This window comes from Ursus maritimus, unplaced genomic scaffold (genome assembly GCF_017311325.1).
Source record: "Ursus maritimus isolate PB19 unplaced genomic scaffold, ASM1731132v1 scaffold_1, whole genome shotgun sequence".
Taxonomy (NCBI): Eukaryota; Metazoa; Chordata; class Mammalia; order Carnivora; family Ursidae; genus Ursus; species Ursus maritimus.
In genome coordinates this window covers 24,940,547-24,961,279 of record NW_024423343.1, presented here as the reverse complement: position 1 = coordinate 24,961,279, position 20,733 = coordinate 24,940,547, and positions in this window count along the sequence as shown.

Genomic DNA, 20,733 nt, shown 5'->3' with positions numbered 1-20,733 from the left:
TAGAGTGTCGGGAAGAAAGCCATGCTTGGTTATCTCAACTGACAGTAATGAAGGGTGTTTGGAAGAAAGGCAGGCAGGGACAAGGGGCTTCCACCCTAAGAGGAAACCACCCTCAAAAGGATTCTACACCATCCTGGAAGGAGCTCCACAGCCTTTCCCAAGTGACCAGGTACCTGATAGGTAGAGAAGCACATGGACAAAAACCTGTTGGGTGACAGGCACCTGGAGGGTTAATCAGATTAAAACCCCCTAGTTTTAGAAACTCCCCTGGGCAATCCTCTCGGGTCCCCTCCCCCTTTAGGAGCTTTGTGCTGTTGCTCAGGAAACTTTGCTCTGCTGCCCACAGCTCTCTGTCTGGCTACCTCTGCAGTCTTCGAAGCAACGTGACCAAGAACCGCGGGCACTGAAGGAAAGGAAATGACACAATAGGAGGAAACATAGAAGGTAAAAAATGCCAAGGAGGAAGCAGGCCACACAGCTCCACAGCCAGGCTTCCTGAGTGTGCAGGCCACAGCAGTGGCTCTGGGACCCTTGAGAGTCTGGTAATCTGATGGGATTCTCTAAACTAGTGGTCTGAGATTTTGAGGATTTGATGTAGTCACCCCTCCGCTCTGACTCACTTAGTCAGTCTTTGGATGGTTCCCCAATTTCCCAGGAGAATATCTGACTCGATCACAATCTCATTGTGTGATTTAGAGCAGGCGTGTTAGGCCGAGCTGCCATGTCAGGTCACATCACTGCTGGTGGCCAGCTTCTGGATGGCTGCCTTCTCCAGGGGGTGCTGACTCTGGTTGAGCCAACTCTGGCAGAGCCAGCTCTGGCAAGGGAGCAGGATCGTGGGAGATGGAACAGAAAGTGAGTTATGGGGTGATGCGGCTCAGAAGCCCCGCCCAGCATAATCGCAATATTCCAGTTCTGTAAATGACAAAGACTTACTCATGATTACTTTGGCTACATAAAGCCACTCATTTCTTTCTTTCTTTCTTTCTAAACATTTCCTGAGAATTAGATGAGACCTGGGTAGGTGGAATATAACAAAAACCACATTATTTGCATTCAAACTGTACTTACCTTGGCCAGATTCATTTTGCTGAGCAACAAAATATAAATTTCACACAAATTGGCAGTTTTTATTACTTTTACAGAAACTTTTCAGATAGTCATTCTTTTCACTTATACACAGGGCATTTTTACGTACTAGAAGCTGAGGATTCAAAAACAAAAAGGACAGAGTCCCATCCCAGAAGTGCCCTAGAGAGTCAGGCAAGAAAGTAACCAGGGGGGATACACTACATAAAGCAGCCCAGATACTGAGGGAATGCAGGGTAGCGGTATTTTCTGGGGTTATAGCTGAGAGCCAGGGAGAGGTTGGAAGCAGCTTCCCAGAGACAGTAACACCTGAACTATTCCCTGACAGACACAATAAGAGGAGAGAGGCTTCCTAAGCAGACAGAGTACACGGATTATCAGAAAGGCAAAAGAAAGCAAAGCACCTTGGGGAAACAGGAAGTAATTCAGCATAACAAACATGAAGAGTTTGGTGGTAGTATGATCACAGAAAGTTCTGGAAAGGTGGCGAGGAAGAGTAGGAGCAAGCATGCTGAGAATATAGCCAAGAAAGAGGTCAGGATGACAGATTCTGGGATAGGGAGGGAAGGAAATGAGGAGAAGGCACTGCACTGATCAATTGGGAGAAAATAAGCGTATTGAGATCTCACGGTGCTGGTTGATATCAGAGAACAAATTTATTGGGCAAAATGGAAGGAGAGAGCTGGAGTGTTGGGGCCTCAATGAGAAATCTTGAAACATAATTTTTTAGATGTGGAGACAGTTCCAAATGATTCCAAGCGTGAGGATGTGGTTTATAAAAGGGAGAGATTGAGGATGAAGAGCTGAGATGAAAATATTAAGGCTGAGTTGGTATAAGGAACATTGCACAAAAATAAACTTAAGCTAATATAAGAGCATAGAAACAGAGAGAAAAGCTGTGAGCAGGTGCTAGAATCTTCAGTGGAAAGTGATCCAGAAATCAACAGGATAGGTTGAGGGTGTCTTGGTTAGAATGCATGAATCTTGAAGGAGGAGACATGCTTGCATAAGAATGGAGGGAATTGTTGTGTGGAAATAGTGTGTAGAAACGAGAATGAGGCAGAGCTGTGAGATAAGGAAAGCAAGATTTGGTTGCATCCAATAGGTACCATCCACACAGAAAAAGAACAACAAAAGGTAAAGAATAGTATCCGCAATTCTTGATCTGAACTCCCTGGTGCCAGATGCGTTCTGGATATCATAGTTTTTTGGAATTCAGGCAGATAATACAGGGTAAATATGCTGTATATTATGCATACCGCAGCAGGAGCAGAAAAAAACAGCTCTTCAATCACTTAGTATGTTTGTAGCAAAATGTATGGCTTTTTACAGCAAGTAAGATGAAATGCAATTTTAATAATACTCTGTCATCAGTTTAGGACAAGTTTTCTCATCAATCGATTTTCCATAAACTTAGAAAATGTGTAGATTTTCTAAATTTTGGAGGTTTGGGAATTTGGGGGATTTTGGAAATGTGGGTAAAAGCTTGTGGATCTGCAGATCTTAAAGCCAGAAGCTTTTATAGACAACTCTCTCCGCAGAAAGCCTACCTCATATCTCAGCGTTATTGATTCAGTCTTGACAGCTCATAACCCATCTGTAGTTTAATACCTCTGTAGAGTGGGTATAATCTCGTATATAAAGAAGATACAACAATCTGACCTATTTTATTAGATTTTGGGGAACGTCAACTCTGATTATTCATATAAACCACTTATCTCTATCTGATACACATTATGTGCATATTATCAGTACATTACTGTTAACTATTACCATATTAATAAAGGCAGCCCTGAGCAACCCGATTTTTGCTTCCGCTTTTCTGAAATCTGCTCTGGCCCTACTGGTTTTGCAAAGCATAGTGGGCTTCCCATGAAAAAGGCAACCCTGCTGCGTACTTCCTTTCCCCGAAGTAGAGGAAGACCACTCCAGAAACAATCTCAAATTAACTCTCTTCCTCCATCTACTAGAGATCCACAACCATTCAAAATATGACCTTGTCCTCCATCTCATGTAATGTATTATCTTTTCATACTTTCCGTCCAAAGGAACATTCCTCACCTGTGGGGGAGAGACAAGAAGGGAAGGGAAATTTATTTTTATTATTTGTTGTGAATGACATGGTTTCTCAACTGACTTGTTAACTCAATACCATTCCTTTGTGACTGTTTTTTAGGCATTGAGTTATATGTTGAGAATTTAAAGACAAACAGAATGCATAGTCCTTGCCCTTAAGTATATCATAGTACAAAGAGATAGAAATGTAAAGAAGTAATTCCAGAGAAAGGAATACTTGTTTCAAGTGTTGAATAGGATGTAGAGGAGGACAAGGAATCATGGAACTTGAGCTGATGGTGCAGGTTATGCCCATACTGAGGGCTTTAGGCTTTATTCTGTAAGCAGTCGCCAGAACTGAGCAGATAAATTAAACAGAGTACCTTGTAGTCTCTTCCTTTCTTTGAAACGTCTGTCAGCCCTTAAGGCCATGGATCCCTTTGTCTGTCTTCGTGGTGTTATTAATCATAAGTGAACATTCATCTTCTCTCTCTCTTTCTCTTTCACACAGACCACATACCATGAGTGCTCACTGTACATACCACACATATTTCCCAGCATGAGATCTAAGAATCAGTTGAGCCTTTTTCTTTATCTACATGATTTAAAATGCAATCACTTCAGCTCACCATAGGTAAGTGCTTAGGTCTGCCCTCCCTAAGTCAGACACTGATGGACATACCCAGAAAATCATGTGAGAACTTCAGACTTGGTAATTTAATCTTTGAATCGAGAAAGACAGTTGTCACTGATAGTTCTGGTTGATTGTGAAAATTACCATCTTCTGAGGACCTAAAAGAAATCAGGCAGAGCCTAACATAATGAGCAGGTCTTTATAAAGATTTTTACTTTTTGAAATGATGTGCTGGGGTGACTGGCTGGCTGACAGCTAAGCCTTCAAGTCTTGATTTTGGCTCAAGTCATGATCTCAGGGTCATGAGATCCAGCCCCACGTCAGAGCTCTGTATCAGTCTCCATCTGTGCTGTGTGTGGAGCCTGCTTAAGATTCTTTCTCTCTCTCTCCCATTGCCCCTACCCTCCTCTAAAATAAATAAGTAAGCAAGTAAATAAACAAATAAATAAAATGCTGTCTGGAGGACATAAGAAATCTCCCCCTCCCCCGATAATAAAAAGTCTGTACACATTGAAGTCAAAGAGATCTGGGTTAAAATCCCAGCTTCACCATTCACTTGTTGGTGCCTTTGTAAAAATGTCTTTTTACTACTGACAGTATCGTCACCAGCAAATTGGCTATAGTAATCACAGCCTCATAATATTGTGGTGGACATTTAATAAGCTAATTAAGTTTATGTTAATGTTAGGGTTTTCTGTAATAGTGTAGTAAGCAATCCCAAAATTTACTGCCTTACAACAACTGTGAATCAGGGATTTGGAAGGGTGCAGCCGGGATAGCTTGTATCTGCTCCATTGTCTGGAGCCTCAGCTGGGAGGACTTAGCTAGGAGGACCTGTCAGCTGGAGGCAGGTATGATCAGGAAGTATCTTCATGTGAGTTACATATGTCAGTTTCTTATGTCTGACAGTTGATCTGACTGTTGGCAGGGACTTTAGCTGGGACTGTCCAGCAGAAGACTCATGTAGCCTCTCGAGGTGGCCTAGGTTTTCTCGGAACATAGTGGTCTCAAACTTCTTACATGACCGTTCAGGCCTCCAATGATGAATGTCCCAAGAGAACCAGATGGAAATAGTGCCACCATTTCATTCTTAGACTGGGAAGTCACATAGCTTTATTCTGCTCTGGTAACAAACCCATTTGGATGCAATGTATGAATATAAGGGCCCACCTTTCAATGGAAGGAATGCCAAAGTCATATTGTCAGAAGAGTACATAGGACAGGAAATACTGTTGTGGCTAATTTGAGAAATACAACCTGCCACAATAACTGACACATGGTAGTTCTTCATAAATATGGTTTACCCCCTTTCATACTTACCATGACCATTTGCCCAAGTTTCTGATCAAGGTAATATGCATTTTGTGTTCCTTAATTCAGCCAACAAATACTTACTTATTTAATACCAACTATGATCATTATTATAGGGGATCAGTGTTTCTTGAATATATAATATGTACCAGGCACTATTTGAAACACTTTACCTGCATCATTTATTTGAATCCCATAACACATTAACAAGGTAGACACTAAATGACTGCCTCTTAAGAGAGGAGCAAACTGAAGTTCAGAGAAATTAAATAACTCTTCTATGTAAGTCATTAGGCCAGGATTGAACCAGAGTAATGTGGCTCTAGAAAGTACTGTTTTAACCACTTACTACACTATGTCCTCTCTTCATCAATATTTAAATCCAAGATTATGAGCATGAACTTATTGATTTGTGACATAATAATATAAATTATATTACATATATTAATAAATTGATTTTGTTTAAAATAGTAAAACTATTTTAAATGTAGCTCTTCTGGAAAGTCTCAAGAGGATGAGCATCATATTCATGTATTTTATTACTGTGGAAAGATAACTATCATTAGATGCATTTAACATGCCTAAAAGTATGCTAGATTTTTTTCTTGAAAATAATGTTGCATGGTAAGTACTGTTATTCCCATTTTATTGGATGCAGTATTCTCTCTCTCCCTCCCCCCCCTTTTTTTTAAAGAGAGGGAGAGATGTGGGGGTGTGAAAGAGCAGAGGGAGAGAGAGATAATCCCAAGCAGGCTCCATGCCCAGCACAGAGCTTGACATGGGGCTCTATCTCACAACCCTGAGATCATGACCTGAGCTGAAATCAAGAGTCAGATGCTTAACCTACTGAGCCACCAGGTGCCCTTCTCTTTACCCTCTAGTTGATTCTGGTGCTTCTGAAGTCTGAGAATTGCAGCTCTAGACATAAAGTGGAAGAGTCAATAACAGTGGGCTGGATGGATAACAATCTCCATGGAGTTTAAAATCAAATAGAGAAATAAGACAAGCTCACCAAAAAAAAAAAAAAAAAAAAAAGTGAAAGCTGAAAAGTTGCCATGTTGGTAATCCTACAACTCCATAAGAATTCAATATGGGGGAATTTGGTGTGCTGTTTGGATAATCAGCAGAGTGATTAGCAAAGACCTACTGAAGATGATGGCATTTACCTGGAAATTGAAGGTGAGGGAGGATCTTGATAAAGAGTAGGAAAAGACCTTCGAGAAAGAAGAAGGAGCAGCCCTGAGCATATGTTTGGCAATGAGCAAGTAGACAGTCCAGAGCCTAAGGGCAGTCTGTGGACCAAAGCAATGTCAGGATGCTTTTCGCATTGTAACAGATCACTAGGCAATGCTCATGCACAATAATGCTTGAGAAATGCCAATCTTGTCCAGACTGACAGCTCAGTTGGGACTAGTGGGGAAAATAGGTTGAGAAGTAGTGACTTAATAAACCTCTAAGTTTTTATAAATGAGTGTAGGGGAGGAAAGATAATTTTCCCTCTATACTTCTAAGTTTTTAGCTGAGACCTTTGCAATAAAAGGTTAACAAGAGAAAAATAAAAAGTTTATTAACATGCATACCTCATACATACCTGAGAAATACTGAGGGAAAAATGAGTAACTCTCAAATATGGCTTAGATTTCAGGCTTGCATACCATCTTGATGTGGAAAAGTAGGCTTTCTAGAGGAAAGTGACTGATTTTTAAGAAGGATGAATAAGCCCTTAGAAGAATAGATGGGGGGGTATGACAGTTTGTGACAGTTTATCTGGATATGGTGTGGACTTCTAATCTCCTCTCCTACGATAAGACTCAATCTTCCTTAGTTGATAAAACTCCTGGGGAAGAGATTTACGACAATTGAGCTCCTTTTGGAGGATCTGTCTCTAGACAGATAAGGGGAGTTCAGACAAAATGTCTTCCTCCATTAGTTGTTTGTCAAGTGCCTACAGCTCAAAATAATCAATACCCCAAGGTGGCATATTTTGGAATGGCAAGTCTTATACCCCCAAGGTGATATTTTTATGTGGCATATTCTGCTAACTTCATGAGAGACTGAGCCCCAATAAGGTTAAATGATTTGAAAAGAACACACAGAGATTAAGCAGGGATTAGGACCAGGACTTTTTATTGCTTTTCTAAATCAAAGTCAAGGAAACAACTTTGCAGGTACTAAGGTCAACTCTTCAGGTCAGGGTTACTGAGAATAACGGAAATAGGAATGGAAAAGAGAGATGGATGGGAGTAACTTGAGAGAATTTATTAGAAAATAAACTCTCTACAGGCCTTCAGGCAGACACATAGATCAGAAATGGATTTAAATAGTCATATTTAAAAATTTTCCTAGAAAAAGATCCTCCACCCAAATAATATTATTTGGAAGAGGAAAAAAATTCAATAAGCTAAAACCATCTTGAGATGAATCATACTCCAAAGTTGTAGATCCCAGTGTGGATGCGGGGGATTGATTTCTCTCTCAAACTGAAGAGATTCAATACTAATAACTGACTAATTACAAAGAAATTTTGCTATCTGGACACATGAAGCAGGCTGCCCTGGGGCAGCCTGGATTCCCAAAGGCTCTGGCCATACTGCTCCCCTTCATAACCACTGCCCGTGAGCCCAGGAGGAAGATCAAATCAGCTAAAGGGACAATAAACGGAGAATGCAGGAGGAGATGGGCCTAAAAGGCAACAGAAAAAGACAAATCTTTAAAGAAAAACGTGCAAACTATGGAGAAAGAGGGAGCAAAAGGAAAAGAGGCAGCAGTGGCTAACCAAGAAACTTAATCAGGTAGGTGTGCAAGAAAATAGTCACAAAACCCAAGGAGAAACCAGCCTCTGAAGAAGCAGGAGGGGAGGAGGCCACATGTGATTCACATCAGACTTTTCAGCGTTATCAACGTTGCCTGTTCCTCCCTTCTCCCTCCAAAGGAATATTTTTCTCAACTGTTTTGTAAATACAAGTTTTAATCGCTACACAAGGGCCTTTTTTTCTCATCTCATCCCATTTTTAAGTACATTTTTAAAAACTTAGTGTAACTGCTTTGAGAAGTGAAATTTTACGCTGGAGTGTTTTTTGTTTGTTTCGTTTTTTGGTGCATGTGCATCCAAAAAATATGAGAATGTGGAATTAATAGAGCTTTTGTCCTGTGTATCAACTTAACATTTCAGTATTCAATGCTGAGAAAAACAAAGCTGGAAAACCAGTGTTCAATAGGTGAGAATTGCAAAGATATGGAAAAATCGGCATGGATTTCATCCCACACACAACTCGGGGCTGTGAACTTTGTGTAAATTAGCACACACATCTATTTCTGGCATGTTATATGCAAGTTAACATATTTTATATTCCAAACAAACAATGAGAAACATGGACATTTCCAGTTAAGAGAATTACATTTCTAGGAAATGACCTTTCCAGGCTGGTGAATATAAAATATCGAGGGCGTTCAAGAAACAAATAGTTGGCACCTAGGGAAATTGCAATATTTAAAAATATGCCTTGAAGAGCTAAATGACCTTTACTTTTTCTCACTAAATATAAAATGCTCACCTGCGTCCAGATTACACATTTATCGGGAGAGTTAGATTTGAGGTGTTCGAGCATTTAGACTTAGGGCATTTGACTTACCAAAACTCATAGCATTGAAAATGAAGAGGAGTTTGCCTGGAAAAATTTTTATCTGTACAGCAAGTGCCCCGGGAGAAAAACAAATGGAAATTCACTATGATCTAATACACTTAGATAAAACATGAAGCAAACACCACCTTCACTTGCAAACAACTTTGCGTTTAAAGGATGTAGTTTCCCTTTTCTCTAATTTGGCCAGGGAATTAAGGGGTTATATCAGGCATAGGAGCTATTGTGACGTTTCTATGCTGTTAACACCGTATTTTGATCATCAGGTAATTAGAGGTGCTCCTCTATCTATCGTGGGGTCATGGACTGTTCGTCAAGCATTTATTCTTCAATGTCAGAAAATTATTATTCCTCATTTATATGCTAAAAATGAATAATGCTTGCTCAATAAATAGGAAAAAATTTAAATGTCTTTTAAAAATTATTATAAAATCCAGATTTTTCTCTTGCCCTTTTAGAAAAGGGCCCCAATTAGAGTTTGAGTAGTTTTCCTATTGTCCAAGGTCTTGCTTTCCCCTGGGTTTTGTTTCAGAATCCTTTTGGTACAAGCATTAATGCAAATGCCCACTTATGTAGATCATTTGAATGTTTCTCATCTTAAATTCTTCAACTGACGCTCCTCTTATTGTGTTCAAAGCACAGTTACCAGTGTGAGAAATGATATAATATAAAAATAGTAGCAATGGCTGCTATTGGAAGAGTATGGAATGGAATGGAAGCAGTCTTGGCGGTAGCTTGAAAGGCTGGCAAGTTCAATTTCAACTCCTTTCAAACAGATAGCACGGTGTCATTGGTATTTCGAATATACATTATAATTGTTCATGGGGGGGGGGCTTGATTTTCTGTAGGAATGAGTGGTGTTACTTCTCCAAGAGCTGTAAGCAAGTAAAACTATTAGAAAGAAAGAGAAGGTATTTGCATAACCTGTATAAGTTCATCTTAAAAATATGTAAATAAATGTAAGGATCTCATCTTCAAAGTGCAGCTGTAAAATCCCTATTTTTTAATAGAAAATTTAGTATAATCTGTTATCTTTTCTGATTTGCTGCAGCAGGAATAGTATCTTTAGTGGTGACGGGGGGTATAATAAAATAAATAAAAGAATGGACCAATAAAAGAATGGACCCCAACACAAAGTAGCATCAATGCCAGCTGGGGTATTTAATACGTAGCAAAAGAACGCTGAGGGGATATATTTCACACCCTCTAAGGGAGACTCACAGGGCCCTAACACAACGCTAAGGCAACTCTGGAGCTACTATTTGTGGTTGAGGATGAAGTCATTCAAATGAGGAAAAGACATTTTTATGGCTTCAAAATCTGTGTCCCTGCTCAATTGCCTCTTGTGTTAAAGACAACTTTATAAAGAAAACCATCTTGGCCCTCAGATCTCAGATCAATTTTCTCTTGGCTTGTTAACCCATTCCTTGCTCGTTTCTCTCATACTGGAAAAAAACAACAAAAAACAAAAGGTCTCTGTGAGAAGGGAGCTCACAGTCAGTATCCCTAGCAATACTGGCACAGTGAGTTCCAGAACTGAACTGGCAAAATTGGTCCTTCTGTGGGTTTTTATTTTGTTTTAAATGATTCTGAGTTTGTCCACAAAGATCCCCCAAAGCCAGACATGTAAATGGTGGCAAATTAAACAATTCTTTCAGTCTCTTAAAAAATGTGCACACTGATTGAGTCCAAAATTCTACTTCCAAAAATTTGTCCTAAGAAAATAATGTATGATGTACATGAAAGGCCAGAGCAATGTAGATGTCATCAATAAAAAATTTGCTTAAAAATATAGTATTTCCAGACAATACAAGAAGATGTACCTGTAATAAACAAACTTTTAAAAGAGTATTTATGGACCTGGAAAATGATCATGATATATTGAGGGAGAAAAAAAAAATCCTACATCTATTAATGAAACATATATAGCAAACAATCTCATATTTGCAAAGCATTCTGTGTGGATTTAAGGATATGTATATGATATGATAGCATAGGATTATTTTAAATTTTTATTCTTTGCATCTGTATTTTCTCATTTTATCTGATAAATATGAATTATTTGTAAACCAAAAACTAAAGTAACTTTAAAAACAACTTGCCCAAGATAGGTAAAATATTAAGTTTGTGCTCTATCTGATGACTTTCTGGGGTCATTTCCATCATGCCTAGAAAGAACCACTTGGCTAACCCTCCTTACTGAAGGACTTCAAGACAAAATTAGCCTCCTGGGTTCATCTATTTATTGGGAAAAAATACAAAGCAACTCACCAGAACTCCTTCCTTTAGTTTACTATCCCCAGGAAGCAGGAGAGAATTTTCCTAGATATCAAACCTGCCATCTTCTACATCAAAGAGTGATACTCACTAATGTCTCCCTTAAGCTGTGAATTCGGTAAGGGGGCAGGCAGGGGAATGTAATCATTGGGTTACATTCCCATCCTACCCCAAACATCTCAACACAGATGTGGGAAAAGAGTTAGCATATCAAGTCTGGTTGCTTAATCCTTACATGCTTCCAAGAGAGCCTGGAACCATTATTGACACTTGACTAACCTCTGGAAATGTGGCCCTCAGAACCCTTTTTATGTTACTAATCGATGATGTTGTTATGTGTGCCTGGAGGGATGGGGACGCTGTACCAGCTGGTCAGAACTTGTCAGCATTGATTTAGATATCAGTATTTTTCATCATAGAATTCTTCAACTTACATAGTCTTTGAATTAGCTTAGACAATTAAATAACATTGGAACAGAAATGTATATTTGTCTCACAATAGTAAAGTTGACCCATCTGACCCATGGAGTACTAAATACTTTCAGGATGATTACTACTTTATCTGTCATTCACAGAGAGTTAGGGGGAGTATAGCATTTAATAAGAGTGAAGACGATCATTTTCTGTAGAATGTTAAGCAGTTATGTTCCTGTTGCCAGTAGGGCAAAGATCCACCTGTGTGACTTTGGTTAAGTGACTTAGCACTTCTGTATTTCAGTTACTTTGACTGAAAAGGAGGAGCCATGACACCTTGTAGTGTAATATTTCATAAGTGCTGTCTTGACTCAGTTTTGAGATCATGGCTAAAAACTCAAAATTCCTTTGTGGGAGGTTTGCTAAGCCTGCACTCCAATCCTTTCCCTTATCAGATGCTAGCACTCCTGGGTTACAACACACACACACACACACACACACACACACACACACACACACACATCCAACTGCCAGAGGCCCCAGATGCCAAACATCCTTCTTCCTTAGGCCTGCAGAATTATTCAAAACAATCTACAGAAGGCCCAAGAAATCTCTGTAACTCCGTCTGGCTTGCCACATATAAGCTGCATCCTTCAGTTCCAGCTTACTGTTCCTCTTTCCTTTAGGTGTACCCCCTTTGTAGCCCTGCACGGCAGCTTTCTCACTGACAGGCTGAAGTAATAAAGAATTCTACATTCCCTCTATCTGGGGGTCATTTATTATTATCCTACCATCATCAGGAACTAACAAATGTTAAAATACGGCTCTGACCTGATAATTTATAAAGATTAAGTGAGATGATGTAATTTGCTTAGCCTACTACCTAGTACATAACTGTTGCCCCTCAACACACATTTTTTTTTTAAGTCAGTGAGAAATCCTCCGTACCCCAAGATGGGAGATCTCCATGGTACTATGGGGAGCAGAACTAGAAAAATAACAAAAACTTGGCTTTTAAATTCACTATTTAGAAAAATTTTGATTAGATAGATCCAATTCTTTGCAATACTCTTCCTTCCCCACCAATCCCACTTTGCAATCAATAAAACTCTGACTTGGAGAGGAAAAACTAAGATGAAGAGGAAAATGAGAGATTCTGGTGGATGCCCATGAATAGAATTTGATTCTATTCACAGAAATATGATTTTGTTCTGCACCCTCCCTTAGGTCAAGTTTGGAAGTGAAAGCGATTACCCACTTTCCGCTGGAAGCTTTGAGAAGTGGCTTCACAGAATTTCACATATCCTTGAATCAGGAGCAATAAGGTAGATATGTCAGCATGGGGAGCCTCAGGTAGCAGGGCCAAGTTTCTAGATATTCAATGTGATGTGAGCAAGCAAACTTTACTGTATCCTCTAGAAAGATTCAGGGGTTAACGGGAGAGTCCAAGAACTATGGTCACCTTAAGGGTGTATGGTAGTGGAATATGCGTTAGACCAAATAGCTGGGCAACAGATAGGAATGTAGACATTTTGGTGTAAGACAGAACAAGAAGAAGGATCATTACCAAAAATCAGGGCAACGTTATATATCCTAATGGATGCTATCATCATATATTGGCCAAGAACTAGACATTTCCCTTCGTTGGCATAATACTACATCAGCCATGCGTCGGAAGAATTTATGTTCACTCAGTATTTATATCTACATGTTCCCACAGCTACCTTGAATGTGGGTAGGACCAGGTGACTAGTTTTAACCAATGGATTGTGAGTGGAAGTGATATGTCACTTCTAGGCTGTGGCTGTGAAAGCCCCTGTCTAACCCCCGACATCCTTTTCTCTGTCACAGCAATCCTGGAGGTAACATGTTGGGACAGATGAGCCACAGATGAAGCTAGTATGATGGGTCCCCTAAAGGACCATTTGGAAGAAAGCTGTCAGATCCCATAGCAGAAAGAAGCTTTAAATGATAGGTCAATGATGTTTTAGGGTTGATTTGTCATCACTACTGAATCTGGCAACTATTAATATAGGCCCTAGAAGTTATGTCTCCCCTGACATAAAGTGATAGGAGAAAACCTTAAATTGACTGAATATATTTTGAATTAATTTTGAAAAAACCTTAATTGGTCAGTTTGTGTTTGCTGCTTCTAGATAAGCGGGAGATTTGGGAAAGACACTATGTTTTGTTATGGAAAAAATAAACTTATATTTATTGCACTGCAGAAAAACCACACCTGCTCCCTCATTATTAATATTACAAGATAAATACAATACAGCTTCAGGGGTAAGTATTTTGTTGTCGAGTGGATACATGTCCCAGCTACGCCACTTTTTGTGTGCCTTGCACAAGCTTTTGAACCTTTCTAGAATTTTACTTTTCTCATTTATGAAAAGAAGAAAATAATAGTACCCAACTTACAGAGTTGGGTAATGAATATAGAGTTCTTAATAGAGGGTCAGACATAAGTGAAATATTTAATCAACGTTTATTATTATTTTAAAGTTGTAATGGCTGAAAATCCACACAAATACAATAGCTTTGCACTGAGTAGAGGCAAAGATGAATCAATAAATCCCTGTAATACATGGGAGAAGATGACGTGAGGAGATATTTAAGATAATTGGAATGAGATATTAAGATTTTATCTTCAGGATATTTTATGGTACATATGTGGCTCTTATAGGAATCAGTGGACAGGTAATAGAATATGTCTTTAAACCTTGGAAGTTTTGTTTTTCTTTGTTCCTAAAAGAGGCAAAAAACTTGGATTGTATCAATTTGTACAACATGCTACTTCTCTTGGAAGTATAAATAGGTAGAAACAGGTTTGTGAGATAAGTGTATTTCTTTTAAAAATCTGTGGGTAACTTGCAAGAGCAGGTATTTCAATATTTGCATGTCTCATGTGTACCATTTGGTTTACAGTCTCCTGATTGCTATCTTGCAGTGAATTGTTCTGTTTATAGCTTTAAAATTGCTATCTGGGTGACAGTCTTCTGTTTCTAATCTTAAGATGGTTGTCTAGTGGCTTTTCTCCCCATGGTTTATCATGCAGCTTGATGATACTGTAGAGGGAAATACAATTAGCTAACTATGCACCTGTTCAGTTTACAATTTTATGCGTGTAAGTTGTAGTACGATATACATCGTGGGGCTTGTAGTGAAATCATTTGAAAATAGAGATTCTGTATGAAATTCTGTAATATATAAAAACATTGAAATATTTTATGTAATATACTGTCTCTATATAGTCTCTCTCTTGATATTTATGTATAGGTATACGTGTGTGTGTGTGTGTGTGTGTGTGTATTATACATATGTACAAACAGTCCCTGGCTTATGATGGTTTGACTTTTAATTTTTCAACATCACAATGGTGAGAAAATGAAACACATTCAGTAGACACCATACTTCGAATTTTGAATTTTGGTTTTCTCCCGGGCTAGTGATATGTCATAAATACTCACGATGTTGGGCAGCACCGCGAGCTACAGCTCCCGGTCAGCCATGTGATCACCAGGGCTAACAATCGATACACTTAGAACCATTCTGGAGCCATATAACCATTCTGGTTTTCACTTTCTGTACAGTACTTAATAAATTACATGAAGATTCAACACTTTATCATTATTATTATTATTATTATCATTGTTTTAAGATTTTTTAAATTTATTTGACAGGGAGAGCACAAGTGGTGGGGAGTGGCAGAGAGAGAAGCAGACTCCTTACTGAGCAGGCAGCCAGATGCAGGGCTCAATCCCTGAACTCCAGGATCCTGACCTGAGCCGAAGGCAGATGCTTAACCAACTGAGGCACCCAGGAGCCCCTTAACAATTTATAATAAAACAGGCTTGGTATTGGGTGAGTTTGCCCAACTGTAGGCTAGTGTAAGTGATCTGAGCACGTTTAAGGGAGGCGGGGCTAAACTATGATGTTCGGTAGGTCAGGTGTATTAAATGTATTTTTGGTTTACAATATTTTCAACTTAGGTTTATCAGGACATAACACCATCATAAGTCAAGGAAGATCTGTATACAGAGATATGTATCTTTCCCCAGGGCTTATACAATTAAACAATTGTGAATTAAAATCTGAATTGTGACAGTCATTTTGGAGTCTAACCTTCTACTCCCTTATATAACTCACAGCTTTTCCATGATTTTTTCCTCCTACCATCATCGTTTTGATTGAAGTTTTGTCATTGGATCAGGATCAGATTCTATGCTGTTTTTCAGAAAAAGTTTCTAGTGGCCGTTTAGTAGGTAGTAAATCCTAGGAAATTAACCAAGTAATTTAAAAATTATGGTTTTGCATGTGAGATTTGGCTTATATTAACATTATGTAATAAAATTGCTAGAGATAAGAGTAGTTATATGCTATATTCTCTGATGCATGTAAGGGACAAGTGGTGATTTTACTAGGCAGATTTATAAGACCCTGAGAAAAGGATACAATCAACAGTTTCTCCCCACAGTCATTTTTAAAAAATCTATTTACTCATGATTAGGGTGCCTTTATCTTTCTTGAATGAAAGGAACCTGACTCGTCATCATGGATGAGTTGCTCTTGTGTAGTTGGAGAAAGCAGAGAGTTTTCAGTTTTATAAGATCAGTTGTCACGGGACTGATGAAGACCACTGGTGATCTTGAATTGAGTCAACGTGTCAGCATGAAGTACGCTGTGATCAGAATGAGGTTCCTCTTTGCAGAGGAAGAAAGAGAAGTGGTTAACTAAGTAGAAGAAAGAAAGGTATTTAAGTCAGAAGATGCAGCTTTGAGGGTGACTACAACCACTTAGTAGTCATGGTCACGTGACTCTAAATTTGTTATTTTAGTCTCATTTTCCTTATCTGGTGACCAGAAGTATTCCAATAACACTTATCTCAAAAGGGTGTCATGAGTCAAATGAATTAACATATGTGGAATAAGTATATATGTGGTAAAGCACTATGTAACTTGTGGTTTGAACTAATATGATGTCACTGGAAATGTCAACTGTACCTTAAAGCATTAGAACAAGTTGTTTCTCCCTCTTCTTCAGTCTGTCAATGGCTTAAAATGCTTGATGCCTTGACATGTCTCACCCTGAACACAACAAAATGACAGTGATCCCAAATAAATGGGTCTAAATATCTAAGAAAGAGAATACGTGTGTGTCCATGCAAATAGTAGGAGGTGCAATCAACAGGATCTTTAAAGACCCGTATCTGAACAGATTTAAGAGAACTTACTCCAATTACTATGTTGAAAAATATATTTTCTGTCTACTGACTCATTTGAGATCATATGATATCATATAATCAAGTAGTTTGAAAAAGTAATAGAATCTTGAATGAGAAGTTATTGGAATCTTAAAATTGCTTACACTTTGGCAGTATGAAGGAGTAAGAAACAATATTTGAAATAGAAAATTTAGAATAAGAAACTTAAGAGAAGAAATTTTTCACATCATCAGTGTCTCTAAAATTACTCTCACACATTTCCATGGGCTCATCTCAAATCAGCAGTCTATTGACTATTTATGGACCCATTCCCTCTCCTGCTCTTTAAGCATGACACTAACATTTGATATTCTTGCTAACAAAAGATTTGCCAGAACAATTTGTGTAAATTGCCAAGAGAGCAGAAAGAAAAAAAATTATATATATTATATATATATATATATATTTGTTCTCAAAGAAACAAACCGAGTTAATGACGCATGGTCTGCACAGAGGAGTAAGTCTGTACACATCAATAGGCATACGCACTATTGCAAAAACATATGGAATGTATCACATTCCAAACAACTGAAGCGCTCCAAGGAATAATTAATGACGTTCATAAATGTGGACAAAAATAAGCCCATATTCACATCTTCAAATTATTAAATCTAGACCAAGTCTTCCTCTTTCCTAATTGTTTTTTCTTATAACAAATTTCTGACACAGAAGAGAACATTTGTTTCATATTTTATTGAATTTCATTTATATTAAATTAAAAATATATTTCTGACAGATTCATGTAACAAAAAGGCAGAACAGTTTTCAAATTGTCCAGCTGGGGTGATCAGTACGGAATGAGGCAAAGCAGGTCGCATCTATAATTGCCTTATACAGGTACAGTTCTCTCCCAAGAGCCAAGAGAGGATCCTTGAGAACTAACTGAAAAGCCTAATTACAGAAATTTAAAATACTGTTTGTCCCTCATTCTCAAATAACAACAGAAATTGGGGGAAGGAAAGTGGAATGGGGTGAAGGGTTGGCGGAGAAGAAAGAATAAGGGAAATTATACTAAAAATATACCTAACATTAAAAAAGTTAGTATGTGTTAAGTGCATAATCCTTCATAGATAAAATAGAAAAAAAATCAAAATAACATTACACCACACACAATTGGCATATCCTATTGTGTAAGCGAGTGCAGAGGTTGAACACATCACAATAGTGCTGAACACAGAATCACAAGTAATGTCAAAATGATAACTTCCAACCAAAAGGAAACAATCACAAGCCAATTACTTATATACAAATCAATCCTAAAGACATTATGTCCCAAATAAAGATGTCCACAAAAGAAAATCAAAGCAACATTACCCTTATTTACAAATGCAACTAGCCATGTCTTTGACAAGCTATAAAAATACTATTCACATTTTCAAACATACAGTAGTATTTTTTGTTTGTTTATTTCAAAAAGGCAGCTAACTTTGAACACAGGGATTTAAATGAAACATTGATGGCTTACCAGCTAGGTATTTTTGCACCTCTGCCCTTTGAAGATACTTCACAAGAGAGAGGGCTTGTTTTCTGTTTACAAGTTAAGAACATAAGGAAATGAATACAAATGTATATAATACCTTAAGCCTCTGCTTTTTCGGTAAAATGTCTCCCTTTATCACCTGAACTGATCTGAGTCAACTACTTGGATGCACGTATGAGATGACTGTTTGAGAGAAGATTTAACATGACTTTGTTTTTTGTGCTATGAATTGTCTTGCGGACTGTTCTCATTTTCATTTGACCTTGCTGTAACGGTGCCTAAGAAAGAGATGAGCGACTAATCACACCATGTAAAGATGCAGTTGCAACACGCGGCAACGCGAGTCCCTGGTGCTCACAACAGGAGATGTAGACACACCAGCCAGTGAGGTGTGCATTCAAAGTTAGCTGCCCTCACACAGCTGCTCAGTTTTATAATCGACCCATTTAACAGCAGTACCAATTTATGCTACATTTTTCAAAGTACCTTACTTTAAAAGAACAGCTTACGTATCTACACTTAGAAAATAACTTCCATACTTGATTACTGGAGTAATCCCAAAAGGGTTCTTGGAGTGCTATGGTGTAGTCCCCTCACTCCCCCCCTCCCAGCCCCTGAGACATCCAGAAATATACAGGAAAATGACTCTCACATTAGGGAAAAGGTACAACCCCCGTTAACTGAAGAATCTGGAAATGATACTCGAGAACCAGGTTATGTCAATATATATAGGAGGTATGATTTGATTTCTTTCCAAAGAGCTGCAAGCTGGGGGGAACATCTACACATTAGGGATAAAAATAGCAGTAAAGGCAAAGTGGTTTGGACAAGTTAGACTATTGCCTACAGGTATGAAACTTTGTTTTCGTATATTTGTATATTTGTACAAATATAACCACTTCTCATGATATGGGTAAAATTTGCTAGAGCATTGAAAGAAAAATGTCCTTAAAAATCAAAAGTAGAGAAAAAAAAGTGGAACTTATTAGACAACATGGATTTTCATTGCAGTGAAACTGCCCTCATTATGTATTTGTCAGATATATGAATGATCCAATAAAGAATTACAGGTGGTTCTCAAAGCTGAGTAGCCTTTACCTTTATGATAATAAGACTCTTCATTTGTGAAAAAAAAATTACAGCAGCTGTAAAATATATGTGATCAGGAATAAAATAAATATGTAAAGTAAATAAGTTAATTTCCTGGCAAAACTAACTTCTGATTATATGTTAAGTTTTTAATGAAAAGATTAAATCTAAGACCTACCATGGGTGTGTGCACATATGAGTTTCAGATTCATCACAGGGCTGACTTGACTCAAATTTCTGCAGAGAAGGATATTGTAAGAGAATTGATCTTTATGGAAAAACATAATTTTAATATCATAGAGTATACTCTGTGCAGTAATATATTTGAGAAGTATTTTAAACAATGTCCACATTGCTAGAATCATTTATAGAAAAGTCAGGCATTTGAGGGCAGAGGCTAAGTCAGTGTTTCACAAAGCAATGTGTGGGACCTCAGAGTTCCACTATGGCTTCAGAGAGGTACAGCCTCAAGAGGGCCACTTTGAAGAGGGGGGTAGACAACTGAAGAGAACAGAGGTGGTTGTGCCAATGGGGAAAGAAGCAAGGGTGGTATTTTTCTCTAAGGTCTAGAGAGAAATTAATTTTTCTGTGACTCTTAACAAGATAATCACTTACTCGAAAAGCTGACTGTCAAGGGGTAATTTCCAAGAGAAGAAGGAGACTACCCCCGGGAAGTTGGGGCTTAGGGTGTTTTCAGCTCATAACTGAAAGAGAAGCATTTTCTTCTGCCCAAAATATCACCTGGAGGGAAAGAGGTGAGGCAGGAGTTTGCAGAATGACACAGCCTACGTTTTTGTACCGCTACAAAAGCATGGGACTTGAACAGAGTGTCTGAAATTTCTACTATTTTATAGAAATTTGCCTTTTAATGAAAAGAATGAAGGAGTCCATGGTGTTAAAAGCCATTTGTCCATACAAATGCAAGGGTTCCTGCCCAATATGGTGCCCACAACAGCTTCATGCTTGTAAGTATGGAGAGAACTACTCTTGCAAAGGCATCTCTGGGATTAGGAAAATGTATTCATTCTACCTAGAAGTATAAAAGCTGGCCCCATTTTAATATTAGTAAAATCAAGGTCTCTGCTGATCACTGTTATTTTAAAACCACACTTAATCTACTCTCTATAATGTCATTCCTTTTTAAACAAATGGCAATTAGGAGACATGAGTCTGCCTTCATGAATCTACATGGGTACAAGGCTGCCCTTCAAATTCCATATACACAAAGAGAGGCACAGCAGAATTTTCTTGCTTTTGGCATATACACAATTTAGTTTATCTGGCTTTCTAATGACTAGAAGTTTATACACCTGGACTTCTCATTTGCAATATAATATTCAAAATCATTGGTCTAATAACAAGAGTCCAAAATAATGGAAATAACAGCAGTTCGAAATGCTTGGTTTAGCATTATTTATCAGAATATTGTTAACTAATTGCTTCTTTTTGTTTTTGGAAATGGGAAGGTAACATGGGA